The sequence below is a fragment of the Talpa occidentalis genome, unplaced genomic scaffold (assembly GCF_014898055.3).
Source record: "Talpa occidentalis isolate TD23 unplaced genomic scaffold, MPIMG_talOcc4v2.1 talOcc4.11, whole genome shotgun sequence".
Lineage (NCBI taxonomy): Eukaryota > Metazoa > Chordata > Mammalia > Eulipotyphla > Talpidae > Talpa > Talpa occidentalis.
The window spans coordinates 66,049,286-66,064,582 of NW_023601104.1; the positions used below are offsets into that span (position 1 = coordinate 66,049,286).

General features: G+C 41.3%; 1 long non-coding RNA gene across 1 annotated transcript; it reads right to left on the reverse strand.

Moving 5' to 3' along the window:
- Positions 1-13,726: 13,726 nt before the first annotated feature.
- On the reverse strand, positions 13,727-14,753 carry LOC119238282 (uncharacterized). Its single transcript, XR_005123526.2, has 3 exons — positions 14,705-14,753; positions 14,473-14,543; positions 13,727-13,934 (listed from the first exon to the last, which is right to left on the reverse strand). It is a non-coding gene; the product is annotated as an uncharacterized LOC119238282 (long non-coding RNA).
- Positions 14,754-15,297: the final 544 nt, after the last annotated feature.

Here is a 15,297-nt window from a genome sequence, read left to right on the forward strand (position 1 = left end):
TCTACCTTGAAGCCCAGCATGCGTGGAGATGCCGGCTTTTTTATAGTAGGACTGCTCTGATTTCCAGAGCCTGGAGTCCACCTGTGGGTTGTAAGTGTATAAACCACCATGGGAAGCTTATGCTTATTCTGCATTCTACTGGCTAGAACGGAAGACCCAGACTGAGGTCAAAATTATTATGTGGAGATTAAACTGTAGAATTTAATTATGTGTTCTGTTGCTCCTGGTACATTTATTAATTTAGCAGTACAAACTGACTGGAGCTAAACAAGCAGGACTGATTAATTTGCAAAGACATCTAGGTAACAGATTGTGATCAAAGTGGAGACCTGATCCTGTTAGATTGAAATGTGTTGTTTTTGTGCTGTAGAAAGGACACGGAGCAGCATGGTTTATCTTTATCAATGCTTTCCTCGCAAGGAGGGGACCGAGCTTGCAGATACTAATCAGGGCTGAGGCCCTGCCACTCAATAATTACCCACTGTCTCATCATAATCCCGGAACTAAGCCCCTGCCCAACCCATCTGGGACCCTTTTCCATCTATTGCACAGCTCAAGAATATGTGTGTAAGCTATTACCTCTGGTCGCGCTATCCGTCCCCTGAGTATAGATTCCTGGCAGTGACCAATTAGGTTGCCCTGCTCTCTTTCCCGCTTTGCTTTCGAACCATCCTGTACATCTTCACACTGTAATGAAGCAGAGATGCATCGGGTGCAGAAATCCACTCACCTATAAAAGCTGTCTCATTCACAGCCACTGATAAACATCATAGGATGCTTAATTTCATGGGAGCCTTTGAAAAAATAGGTGGCAAGACCATCGTTCTGTATCTTCAGGCTTTCTTAAGCCACTCTCAACCTGTCACTGCCTCCTGCCCAGAACAAATCACACAGTGAGGAAAATATTTCTGACCCTAATCCAGAAATCAAAGGGCTGGGAAGTGAGGAAGGCCAATGTAGGGATAATTGAATCCCAGGTCCCCAAATGAAAATCCTGTATCGTGCTGTGGTTGAGCGCGTGGGGTCCTTGAAGTCCAAGAGACTGAGGTGGACACTGGGGTTGTGCTGTCTGCCAGTCTCACAGCCTCATGGAGACTCCGTCTTCCCCAGACAGACAGCACCCACCTTATAGGGTAGCTTTGGAGTTAGACACATGGTGGAAACCACACAACTTTGCAAATAATAAGACCTCCATAAATGTCAGCTAGGCCTACCGTTTTCTGGCTTCCCGCTACATCTCTAGCCAGAATCAAAGTCTAGCTCTTGATCAAATTATGCCGACCCTTATCTACCCCAATAAATTGCACATTCCAGAGGGGTAAGATCCACATCTCTTTACTGTGTCTGTCCCACAGGTAACACTACGTAAATGCTGGCTGATTCTTTTACTTGAACTTAAGAGCTCTGAAGTCTATCAAATAGTCTGTCACTGTCACTGTTACTGGTGGTAGGGACCATGCGGTCTATTCCAGTCTTTTCCTAACAGAAGAATCCACAAGACAACCACACGGCCCTCAGTGCACACACTTGCATGAGCAAAGCCCGTGTCAAGCTGGGGGCCAGTTTCAATGTATCCTCTGCTAGGGCACTGGCCCAGCTTCTAATTAGCCAGGGCCCCATTTCCAGTCTTTGCTGATACTGACCATGTTTTAATTAGTTAAATCTACAACTTGGCTCCTTTTGTCCTCCTCTGGCAGCCAGAGAGGAAAAGATGCTAAAATGTGAACGTTTCCAATTTCCACTTCCCAAGCAGCCCTTCTCTAAAGCTTTCAGGATATACCCTGAAGATGGACCACTTTTTGGAATTTATATCAGCACCTCTGACAGCTCTTGTATTTATTCTCACAGTTGGGTCATTTCAATTTGGGGCTCTTATTTATTATATAAGCAATACGTATTAGGGAATCAGCCATGGGATGAGGTGTGTTTGTCAGGACTGTAATGAAGGTGGCGTGTATACCAGAGCTGGAGGAGGACAGGATGCGCTGAGCCCTCCAGTCACTGGGGCTGTGCTACTTTGAAAGACTTATCAGCCTCTCTGGGCCATCCCTGGTCCATGTATACATTGTCCTTTTTCCATTGTTCTAAGGCACAGATAGGTAAAGAGTAATTTGGATAAAACATTTTAAGACTTCTGCTATGTTAGGTTTTGGAGAATTCTTTGCTCATAGCACATCCTAATGACCTTTCATGTTTCAGGGTGAATTTTAATTTTTTTAATAGAGATAATGTTTTACAACATTGTATGTTTTAGGAGTACAGGCTTTATCTTAAGTGTGAATTATAATTTTAAGAAAAAACATTTAATGTTTTAGTTCATGAGCTTTTATTATTTTTCTAATACATTTGTCAATTGTTCAGCTCTTACAAAGTGAATATAGATATCACCAATGAATGCTCTGTAGATGGCATAATTATTTTTTGAATGGATGTGTGGTTTTGCTGATAGATCCTGCACATGCACACAAGGAAGACCAGTCTCTGAAGCATGCCACTTATTTCCTAGTTTCCCTCTAGGCATCCACATGTCCCCCAGAATGATCTGTGAATATTTCAAATGCTTGCAGAATGAGAGTGTGGAGCATGTTCAAATACGCACCACGGACAGGCCTGTCAGTGGGCTCCCTCCCTTCATTAATGTCTTGCATCTTGATATCTGGGCTATTCCTTACTTTAGACTCCTCTGGCTCCTACATAAGTTGTTAAGGTGGGTAAATTAGGCTGTGAAGTTTCAGGATTTCACAGGGGGTTCGCCTTTTTACCTAGGAGGAACTCAGAATCATTGAACAGTATCCAGGCCCCTGAACTAGAGAACCCCAGTTGCCTAGTTTCCATCCTCATCTTTTCTGCCCTTCTGGGACTGGTGACACAGCAGACTTCTCTCTCCATCAGCCTCACTGTTGGCTTCTGTAATTGTCCATCTCTGCTTCTTTCTCCTCCTGGGCCTCTGACTGTGGGTGTTCCTTAATCCTCTACTGGTGTCTTTGTAAATTTAAACCCTCTAGACCTTATTTATCTTGTGTCCTTCAGATTATCCTGTAATAACTTGGAAACTTCCTTCTCCAGTTCTGATCACTCACACCATCTGTGCATTAATAGCTCAGATGTCTGCACCTGGAAAAAGTAGCATCTTCTTAATTTCAACATGTCCCCAAATAAGCCCATCACTCTCTCACACACACACACCTAGGAAAGTATTTCCTCTTCCAAACAGCTGTATTTTACTTCCAGCAGAGGCTCCACACAATTTGACACTTCCTTGTTCTCTAATTGCTTACTTTGTGTGTCTGTTTTGCCTCCTGACTAGATTGCAATATCTTGGAGGGAGGAGGTTCCGCTGAGCAGGAGGCCCCCGGAGAGCCCCTAATAAGTGCCAAATGCAAAAAGGTTGAAGTCACCAATTGAGGAAATCCACATAAAATACACCTGAGCTTTTGGCCTGCATAAAATCAGCATGAGGTTTTCTCCTGGGAGAAGTTCACAGCATATAATTTTTAGTTCCTATTCTCCCCAATGCTCAAGTTACGCCAGGAAGCAATTTGGGGTGAGAGAAAGGCACAGGTCCAGCTGAATACATGCAAACAGAAATGCTCTAAAATATCTTCTATAGGAAAACTTGGTTTCATCTTGACAGACTATTCTGATGACATGAGTAGGCCTCAGAGACTTCCCACAAACAACAGGCTAAGTATAAATACCTTTAAAAGAGAGTATGGTATGAGAAAGTAGAATTAGATAGAACTTGACTAATATTTGCCTTTAGCTGCTTACCACCTGTATGTCTTGGAGAAAGTCACTTAATCTCTCAAAGCCTCGGTATTTTCACTGTAAAAATGTCATAAGATTTGTGTACTAGTAATATGTATGAAGTGCCTGGTATATATACGCATGTACAGTCCTGGCATAGAGTCAGTGCTTAATGAGCATGACTGCTGTTTATGGGGAGATGAGGAAGCGCATGAGGACTGCTATTTCGGGTGAGGGTGATGTCTGGACAAATCCATCCACCATCTCTGTGGTATTTGTCACACCAGGTCCCTGCAGCTCGCCGTGGTTGGGAACATGCAGATCACAGCTGTAAAAGCAGCCTGTGTGTCTAGCCAATGAGTCCTTCCCCTTGAGAAACTGCTTGTCTCCCAACCAAATCAGACACTCCTCTGTGGTGCAGTCCAATTTCAAAACAGGAAGCAGAGAGCTGTCTGATGTTCTACTACAAGTACAAAAAAAGTTCAGCTATGCTTTTCTTTATTGTGAAGTTTTCTTTTTCTCTGTAAATATATGTCCATGAAAGGACAGACTCTGGAAGGGCTGAGAAAACTTGGAGATAGTAAGTCCCCCAAGTGATGGCTCCTGATTTAGATGTTTGCCTTGCCATGATCAGCTCAAGAATTCCCAAAGTTTGTTTTAATTCACTTAAAGTAAAAAACAAAACAACAACAAAAAAATAAAAATGAAGAAAAGGCATTGTGTCTCTACAAACCTTTGCAAGCACTGGCTCTGAGTTGCAAGTTGAAGCAAACAAGAATTAGATATTAAATTATACTAATAGGTTTTCTCTCCCAGTTTCTTTTTTCTCAACTCATGGACCATGAGTAGTGCAAATGCTCCAGAGTAGATTACTGGTTCCTACACACACCACTAGAATTAATGAAAAGACTAGTATTGCTCTAGAAGCCTCGCAGAGGGACCACAGCTTTGGGGTTCCACCAGCAGCTCTTGGGGTGCACTGCTTGTTCAGTATCCTTACACCATCTTACCTATTTTCCTTGGCATTGCCCCACTCTGGACAAACTTACTGCTTCTCTGCCATAGTTACCCTTAGGTTGACAATTCATATCCAGTCTTTTTTTTTTTTTTAAAGATTTATTTATGCACACAAGCGCTTGGGTACAGGCCAGAGGTGTGTGTGTGAGGGGGGTGAGAGGATTCACCAGAGACGGAGCGGGGAGCAGAACAGGCAGACTGACTGAGACACACTGCTGAGGGGAGCATTGGGAGAGTCAGGAGAGGTCTGCTGTGCCATGTGGTTGCTCCCTGACTGGGAATTGAACTCGTGCTGCAGAGGCTGCGGCCAGCTTCATAGGTTGCGTCTTAACCCCTTGTGCCACCATGGAGGCCCCCACATCCAGTCTTGTCCCCATTTCTCAGTGACAAAAGAGTAAGAGTTAGCAGTTGACACTCCCTTTTGGAAAGCTTCCAACCTAATGTACAGACACTGTCATCGTCTATCTGCATATCCATGCATCCAAATAGCTAGTTGTCTGTGGATCGAGCTAACCTATCCATACGATGAGAATCGAGCCCTTACACAGTGAGAAGTCTCTCGTAGGCCACATCATTGTGAAAAATGCTTGCTTATCAAGATGTCGTCTGGCAAAATGTTCTTTAGCAACAGACATCAAAAGACTTATTTAATCCTACACCATGTCACAAACCCCGTCTATGTTAGCTGAAGTCATATCCTCTGAACTTCAGAGCCAAAACATCCTCAGAGGTAACACACCATGAAATGACCATTGAAGGAGCCCAGAGGGGTTTGATTTAATCACCGAGCTGTGTGGATGAGGGATATTCTAAAATGGTTTTATGATGATTTTATCAGCCCACTTGAGTTAATGTTGAATTTTGTATTTGACAGGACCTGCCAATTTCCCATCTGCTGGATTTGAGCAATATACAAAGTGCCCAAAATGAATTGTAATCCCTTTACTATATCATAATCAATGTACAGTACATATGGTGCACCTTGGCCTGCACGCAATGGTGGGGGTTTGGAGCTGATCATTATCTCCACATACCTCCCGGTTGCCTGAGGCTCCCCTTCCTGGTTTCAGATTATTTTCCTCAACTTTGCTGTGATAGACAATGTGCTTATTGGTGGGGATTTACTCTAATCTGAGGTGTTTGTTCGACTTTCAAATTCTGATTGAATAACTTCCTTTGACTACTGGTTTCTCTCATATTATTGTTTTATCACTGCCTCTGAGAAGGAATGAACATTTCTGACCTCTCTTGAAAAGCATGATGAGGGCTCCAAACCCCACCAAAGTTGAGATCCTTGATGACATTTTTTCAGTCTGAGATGGGAACTTGCACAGGACTGAGGTAGGAAGTGTGTGGATTTTCCCCACGGGAGAGTGGAGGGCAAAGCCTTAAATTTACAGTAACTCATATACTAAAGAATGGGTTTAGTAATCTTGAAACAGCTGCCTGCGCAGACAGGAGGTATCTACATGCTCTTTTTCCAAGTCAAAATGCATTGGGTCATTGTCTTTGGAGGCAATTCATGGGCCTGCATAAACATCTGAACTATGAATTGGTAAGGGAAGCATCCCATCTGTTTTGACCAAATTAAAAACAACAACATGCTTCGCAAATGGTTAGTTGGTGATAGTGGGTTAGAAATGAGCAGACTAGTGAGGCTTGCTGAGAAATATTTTTCCCCTGACATGTAATATGTGTATCTTTCATCTGTGACTTGAGCAGAGAAAAAAGTAACATGATAAGCCTGTAAAAAGCCTCAAAGGCAGGGAGCATTCAGAGCCCTTGATGGCTTTCCTTTAACTGCCACCACCAGGGAGAGTAGAGTCCTTTAGTCCTGTGGCGGCTTGACTTTGCATTTGACAGATTTAATGGGCTGGCACCTAGAACAAATGAATCCCACCTCACAAATTAAAGGCTCATTTTTAACTTCATCTTCATTTTCCCAAATGGCATCAAAAGCCAAGGACCTATGTAAGAAGGGAGGTCCAGGTTGTGTCTTTTATTCCACAGTAGATATCCAGATTATAATAACTAGTGTGTCCTAACTGCTATAACACGTTGCTTCTTTTTCTTAAAATACTCCAGGAACACATGAGGTTGGCAATAACTGCTCTACATGACCATTCACATCCAGTCTTCCCTGCATTTCTCGGTGACAAAACAGTAAGAGTCCTCAGTTGACACTCCCTTTTGGAAAGCTTCCAACCTAATGCGCAGACAATGTCATCTCCTAGCCACATACCTATGCACCCAAATAGTTCGTTCTCTGTTGATTGAGCTAACCTATCCAGTGATGCTGTCAGATTTTATTAGAAAAGACAAGAGGACTGGAAATCTGAGGAGGGTGAGAGAACAATATTCCATGGTGCTGGTGGTGAGGGGCAATGCTATATCCAATGTCCATCGTGTTCTTTAAGATCACCCAGCATGATGCTATCACCCTGAGTGATTCATATGGCCTGACACCATGTCATCTGTCTTGCTGTGGCCTGTGGAATGATGACTGTCAGGGGAGGGGCTAATGGAAAGATGCTGGTGGGGGAGAGGCCAATAAAATGATGGCCGGTGAGGAAGGGGCCATTGAAATGATGGCTGGTGAGGGAGAGAGCAATGGAATGATGGCTGACAGGGCAGGGGCCAAAATCGGTGGCCAAGGAGTAGATCGAAGTGGTTTGTAAGAGGATGGAAACTTTGACACTGTAGAAATATGGTCCATTTCAGCTCATGGAGCTATTCCAAGCCAGTGTCAGAAATAGCATATAAAGAAATCTAGGGGGCTTCACTTCCTAGTATCCCTCCATAGTCTAAAAGAGTCATTGACTTTTTTTTTTTTTTTCTGATTAAATGGTGATTTTATTGTTTGAGCACACAGACAAATCTATGCACCTAGAGCAGAGCCTGTGGATGACAGGTATTTCCAACTTGGAGGGAGGACACTTTGGTCTTGTAATAGCAAACCAACCAGTGACTAGGACTCTCAGAATCAAACAGAATTCTGCATCCTATCCTTTCTGTTCCTCTCAAGATATTTTTGAACAACAGCTTTCTTAATTATATGGTAGAGATCCTCAGGAAGATCAGGCACAAGCCCTCCTGAATTCTCTAGATTTTATTGGACCTAACAGTTCTCAAGATTGGGCCTCCCTAGTGGCGCAGGCAGTTGAGCACAGCGCAGTGAAGCTGTCAGACTCCTCTGCAGTGTGGGTTTGATCCCTGGCCAGGGAGATACCCACATGGCACAGCAGATCTCTCCTGTCTCTCCCGCTGCTCCCCTCAACAGTGTATTTTGGTCAGTCTGCTTGTTCTGTTTCCCACTTTGTGTCTGGTGAGTCCTCTCACCCTCCCGCATATCTGGCCTGTACCCCAGTTCTTGTATAAATAAATCTTAAAAAAAAAAAAATACCACCACCTCCCTGGTGGTGCAAGGGGTTAGGCACCACACTGTGAAGCAATTTGTAGCCTCTGCAGCATGAGTTCAATCCCCAGCCGGCCAGGGAGCAGCCCACATGGTGCAGCAGACCTCTCCTGTCTTGTCCGCTGCTCCCCTCAGCAATGTATTTCAGTCAATTCTTCTATTCTGCTCCCCACTCTGTCTTTGTTGAATCCTCTTACTGCGCCGCCCCCCGCCCCACATCTCTGGCCTGTGCCCCAGCTCTTGTATGCATGAATAAATAAATCTTAAAAAAAAAATAAAGAAAATTTAAAAAATAAAGAATTCTCAAGATTTTATTGCCTGTCACAAAACATACTTGGGCACTACCATGTGAGTGTTGCTCAGGATCACAACAATTTGTAAGAAAATCAGGACTTTCTTTCATTTTTTTTGTTGATCCAACTTTTGCCTGTTTGATTTCAGGTAACTGTGCAGCACTTCCCTGATGGTTTTATCATCCATTCTCTGCATGGGATGAGACAGCAAGCAGCTTTTTAGTGCTGCCCAACTACAATCCACAACGTGGAGACCGTGATTGCTGGGATCCAAAGGTGAGTGTAGATTCTCAAACTACCCAGCTTACTTTCAGGGGCTCTAGCATTGCAGACTCAGTGGCATCGACCACATCTACTCAGATAATAGGTATTGAGTAGTCTGCTGTCATGGAAAAGAATGGCATTTGGGTCAGTTTGCTTTGTTTGTCTCTTGTCAGTTCTGTGAACTTTGGAAAATTATTTAGGCTCTCTGAGTCTCAAGTATGCAGTCTGTAAGAGGGCAGATTTAATGCCTCTTTGTATATCAATATAAAACAAAAACCAATAGCCACTTTATTGACTACCATACACCACACATTTCATATATCCTTTTTAATGCTTACGATTCCTTAAAGCATTATCCCTACACACCCCATGTTCTAGATGAGAAAATTGAAGCTTATAGATGAGTCAGCCAAGGATATAGAGCTAGTAAGAAGTAGAATTGTGATTTGAACCAAAATCTTTCTGATTTAAAGTGCATAATCTCAATAACTCTGCTGAGAAGATAAAATGAGATAATTTAGGTAAATGAAAGTATTGACTAGCAGAAAGTACTCAGGAAATGTTCATTTTCTTCCTTTTTTCCTCTACTTCTGTTTTTAACTTCCTAAGTACAGCTTTCCTTTCTGTGCTCAGCTAATTCATACCATACTTGTAGTTAGTTGGCTTACTTTCATTCACATTCACATAATAAATATTTACTGAGTGTCTACTATGTGTCCTGCCCTGTGCCAGACACTAGGCATTCAGTCACAAACACAAAAGACATGATTCCCATCCTCAATGCACTTGTAGCAATGCCAACTGCGTCCTCCAGGAGTCTCTGAATGTAGAGGCTGAGCCATGCTGCACTTATTTAAGATGGATTAATACCATAGCATTTGCAACTATAATATTATGTTACCTTGGACACCAGGCAATTAGCAAGTAATTAAATCTCCCTTGGTCTGAATACACCTGCAACCAAACTGTCTGCTAAAGTTCTGTTACACTCATTAATTAGCATGAGTTGAATGACAGGATAATCAGAAAGGAAATACCTCCTCTTGGAGACTAGAAGTAAATGATTAAAAAGTGGAATGTGCTTTTAACACTTTTTGCTTGGGTTTATATTAATGTAGGGTGCATGGGTGGTCCACTGTCAATAGTAGTGCCTCTGGCAATAAGTGTGTCTAGGGAGAATTGACATATACGTATTCTTGTATATATACATGTGTATGGATATCCATTCATTGATATCACTAGCTTGGAACATATCTTACTTAGACATTATCTGAATGCTTCCATCAATAACAAATAACCATCTCTCAGAGCTAATGGTGAAGACACTAACATCTGATTAAGTACGGAGTATTCATTCTTATTCAGAAAACCACAATTTTATCTTTATCAGCACTGACTACAAAGACACTATAGAAAACAGAGGTCTGTCATCCAACTTCATTCCTATTCATTCCATTTCCCATTTATGTCTGACCTCAGTCTAGATTAGCTGATATACAAGGATAAATTAACTTTTAAGCTATAGAGCATTTTTTTAATAAATGAAGGATAATATTCAATAGCTCCTTCAAAATCACGTTTCCACCCTTTTAAAATTCCTTGGCTCTTTGATGGCTAGATGGCTTTAAAAACTTCAGTGAGAAGGATCACATGATCCTTGTGTTATCCCCAACTAAGAAGACTACGAAAGGCTCTCAACTGGGGACAAAAAGGCACCGTCAGGCTGTGTAACTGAGTCCTCTGTGCTCTGCTGGACCTGCCCCGGTTGAGTCTCTATTCTCGCCCCTTCATCCAGGGCAGGGCTCCTGCCTTGCCGCCTTCAAGAAGGTCGTGAATCAGGCCTGCCGCTGTATCAGCGTGTAAGAAACAGACTCAGGACAAAGTAGAAGGCCCAGAGCCCACTCTGGGTTTTTAAATGTCTATTATTCAAGACATTTGCCGGCCCTTAAACAAAAGCTCAATGGACAAACTTCAGTGTTCCAAGCTCTAAAGGAATTTAGCTTAATGCTAATGCAGAAAAAATTCCCCAGCCACTCATGTAACTTTATTAGACAAAGTGGAGCATGCCTGCTCTTAAAGAAGAAGAAAAAAGACATTACTTTCTTTTTCAGAGATTGCGCTACCCTAGAAAGGGAATGCATTTGAAGTAGCAAATGTAGACATTTCAGGCAAATGTGTACTTTGTCTTCAAATGAACAGCTTTCAAAATGATCTTGCTTAAGCTGCCTTTTATTTTTATCTTTTATTCCCCTACAATGCCAGCTGAGGTTACCCATCTCCCAACAGCTACCAAATGAACTAGCAATTGTAAGGCTCGGTGATTTAATTAGACTCATTCTAAACACTCACATTTTTATCAATTAGTTAATGGGCTAAAGAGAGTCTCTTTGTTGGAGCCAGGTCATTTGGAAGCTAGAGGCTTCTTGAGGGCAAGAAGCCGAAGAATCGCACCGTTAATATCTGTAATTAACCTCACAAGTCCTAGGCTGTTCAATTAGGAATGACCTCCCTTCCCTTTCCATATGCCTTTCATCAGATGGGGTTTTAATGTGAAATAATCACTGAAGAAAAATGAGCCAAAAAATGATGCTTCCCAAAAAAATTAGACCTAGATGCAAATGAAACAAAAATGAGAAGTTCACTGTCTTGAAGGGTGTCTCAGTGATTTTTTTCAGCTAAGGTTGTTAATTGGTGGCTTTCCCCCAAAATAATACTTTCAGGTTTTTCCAGAGCAGCAGTGCTCCTGGTAATCGATATTGAGGAATCTTTTAAAATGGGGTTTTGGTTTATCACACAGGCCTGTTCTAAGCAGGGGTGATATGCTGTGCTTCTGGAAAAGTGCAACTTTGGATCACCTTTCATCAGTCATTGCCTTCAACATTTTGGCTTGGAGAATTTCATGTACTATTTCCCTGTGAAAGAAGGCTTCTGTCTTCTGCCTGTAGTTATAATAATAAATAAATAATAGATGCATTTTATCAAGATTTTGCTTCTTAACAAGCTAATCAACTTCTATGCTTGTGAGAAATCTATGGGAAATTCATACACTTTACGTATGTATTCCCACTTGCTGACTACTAATAAAACGTGGAGCAGCCCTTCCACATAGAGTAGGACTGGCCCCTCCCACCCCCAAAAAAGTTAATGTCAGGGAGGGATAACACAATTTAAAATTAAAATATACAAAGGATCATACTGAATGATCTTCCCCCAATAATAATATTATACTATTACTTTTCATTTCTAACTTAATCTATAAATTGCTATGGATCAGCAACACATTTTTCAATGGAAGGTAAAGGGCATATTCACTTTGAGATCAACACACCAAAATAGTAGTAGTTACAATGAAAACTTCTTTATTTTCTGCTTGGTTAGAAACCATTTATAGCTGAGAAAGTTAAAGGTCCCAGTTTTCCAGATCCAGGCAAATCAGAGAGGAAATGACCCTCACTATGGAGACTTTAGCAAGAAAAGGGTAGGGATTCTCATTTGAGAAAAATCTCATTTTCTCAGGCATTCATTAGAAGCTTCGAGTCCCATCTATTGCCCTTAATCATCAAAATTAAACACACCACAACAGCTGGTCAAAAGTAGCAATTCCCGGCTCCCCCTGTCCTTGTGCAAGTATCAGCCGTTTGACCAGTAGCAGTTTATATTTATTGTTATGGTCAACAATTGCATTGTGCAGGCTCGGTAAATATGCTGCTCTGCTGTGCTTCATAAATGTGCCCTTTGTTTCCTTCATCATTAGGCAGACAGTTCGTTCTGTACAATGTCCAACTTCCAGACAGGTGGAATAAGGAGGTGGCATCTGTCTAAATATTGAATGCCACGCTTCCCCCATCTGCTGTAATAACAGTGCCGGGTCTGCTTGGCTTCAGTCATCCCCTTCTGCATACAACCAGTCAGCCATATGCCCCATGGAGTGCACGTGCCACCAGAGCCACAGGGCCTGCTGCAGGCTCTGAGCTGTAACCAAACAAGTGGGGGGAAGACAAGAGGTGGAGGTTGCAGGTCAGGCACGTGCAGGAATCAGCAGGTGATGGTCAATACAGCCACTGAGAGCTGCCCAAAGAACCAATAGAAAAGGCCTTCAAAAGTCAATGGCCAGTGTAGAGCACACTGCCAATCAGATTTTACAGGGCACACCTTCCAGGCTAGGCAAATAAGAAGATTTAGAGCACATGGCAGTTCATCGTTTATAATCCTGTCTTAGCCCAGCATGGCTTAGTGATAGTTCAGTGACAGATGATGAACACATGACAGCTGCAGGATCTTATACAAATGCATACAGTAAAATTAAAATTAAATTAGTGACACACGTGTACACATGGGTTGTGCAACAGTTACACAATCTGTTGGGGACCCTCACAGACGCTGCCTCTATATGTCTTCTTCCAAGGCGCCCTTAAGCACTTTCAAAAGGCACCCAAGAGTGGGGTCCAGTCAAGAAGTGTCCTTCCCCTTGGGCAAAGGTGAAATTCAAAAGGCCTCTAAGGCAAATGAAGTCCCCCTACCACCCACAAAAATGGCAGAACTGAATGTTTCCAGTTGACCTAATTAAGACTGACCAAAGGTTATGAATATTTAAAGGAGGAGAAAGACCAGCAAAGAAGTGTGTTAGGTCTAGAGTAAATCATGAACTGTCTTGCTCCTGCAGTCTGTAATCTGATTTATTCCTGACAAATTATGTATGTTTTTGTAAAAATCTGACTGCCCGTATTTGAGAGCTCGAATGGGAGTGCAGGGCTTATTGTCTTGAATGTCTGTCTCCTTTGCTATAAGGAGTGTTTTTTCATTTGTTTGAATATTTGCTTAGGTAACTTACCACGTGAAGGCGTTTCCCATATTGTATTTCTCTATGAGACCTTATAAAAGTCTATAAAACAGATTTTGGGAGAGTCAGGTCTTTGTTTTCAATTTTTTACTCTCTTCCCTGACCCCCACCCATTTCTTTTGAATTTCAAAAGAATCTGGGTGACTGTGTTTCATATTTTCATTTGCCTCATCATAGATTTTATTTTTTTTTTATTTTTTTTTTCATCATAGATTTTAATCAGAACCACTGTCTATGCAAAAACTGTGAAGTAAAAAAAGAAAGATACCAGTTTTGACTGGTAAGTTCTTGTCACACCTCAATTCCATATCATTTTCTTTTGTTTTGTAGTCTTGTTAGAGTTGCGATTTGCAGATTCCTGGGAAAAAGTTTGTAGAAAAGAATATTAGTACAAAAATAATATTTACTGATTTTAAATATTTTATAGTAGTCTAGAAAAGAGGTAACTTTCTTCTCAGGAAATTCACTTGAATTTAATAAAAATGTTTCTTCCAAATGTCCAGATTCGTTTACACCTTATGAAATCTAAACAAGAGTTACAACTCCACAGTTCTGAAGGTTTATGACAATTTACTCTGTATATAATTACTTTCTAAATCACTTCTGTATTGTAACATAAAATAACTCATAATGTTTTTCTAAGTTAAGGAGGCTTGTTTAAAGACCATTTAAGATTATTAGAATATTATGTCAAAATTAATTTTTATAAGTAATTATTGCTAATCCTCACACCACCTCTTTGAACATTCTAACTGACTAATACAACAAAGCACTACAAGGGATAAACAATTTGACCAAAGTCACAGGCAATAAAAATCATCACTGGAGTTAAGATTCAAACAAAGAACTTCTTACTTTGCCTGTTAGACTTTTATTATAGACTCGAAACTTCTCACCTGGTTTTAAATTCCTGTTGCCCCTTTTGGGTCTGTTCCTCGGCTTTAAATTACTCATGCCTCCCACATTACTAAACATGAAAGAAACCTCAGAGTCAATGTGAATGTTTTTATGAATAAAGAAAAAGCCCAAAAGTGTTTAAGGTGGGTATTGAAGCCTGACGTCTAGATTGCTTTGGGACCATCTCTGGAAACTTAAAAGAATTGTATTTTCCTAAGAATGAAATCTTACCCATCCCTGGACGGTGTTTTGAAAATGAGATTTATTGGAGAATTTCAGATTCTCATGAGGTCACAATAAAATTATCTCCTATGTTCCAACTGAAGAAACTTTAAACATTTCCACAGATTCCTCTGCCCTTTTCCCAGAATGGCGGTCAAACAAGTTTCCAAGTTGGTCATATGTGCTATGTGAAGGGATAATCCACAGAAAGTATAGAAAATGCCAATTCTTTAGCATTCCACATTAAGTTCAGGCGGCAGAGCCCCTTGTTTGAAAAAAGTAAAAAAAAAAAAAAAAATTGACAAATTTGTACTTACATCCCTGCATCTTTATTTTGGATGTCCAAACAACAGGCTGAAAACCTGCCAGCTCCAGGGCCAAGTTATATTCCTGGTTTATTCAAGTCACATTTGTAGTCTGCATACCTGTGAGGACAAAGACCTCAGAAATTGCAGCACTGACCTTTTTGAAACTTTTTGAGATCTCCACATGGACAGTAATGAGGATATGCAACAAGGAAAGATGTTTTTCTGCCGGAGGGTGGACAAAATGGACAACCAGCGCTGGTAATAATTAATATATGTGTACCACTAAGAAAATCA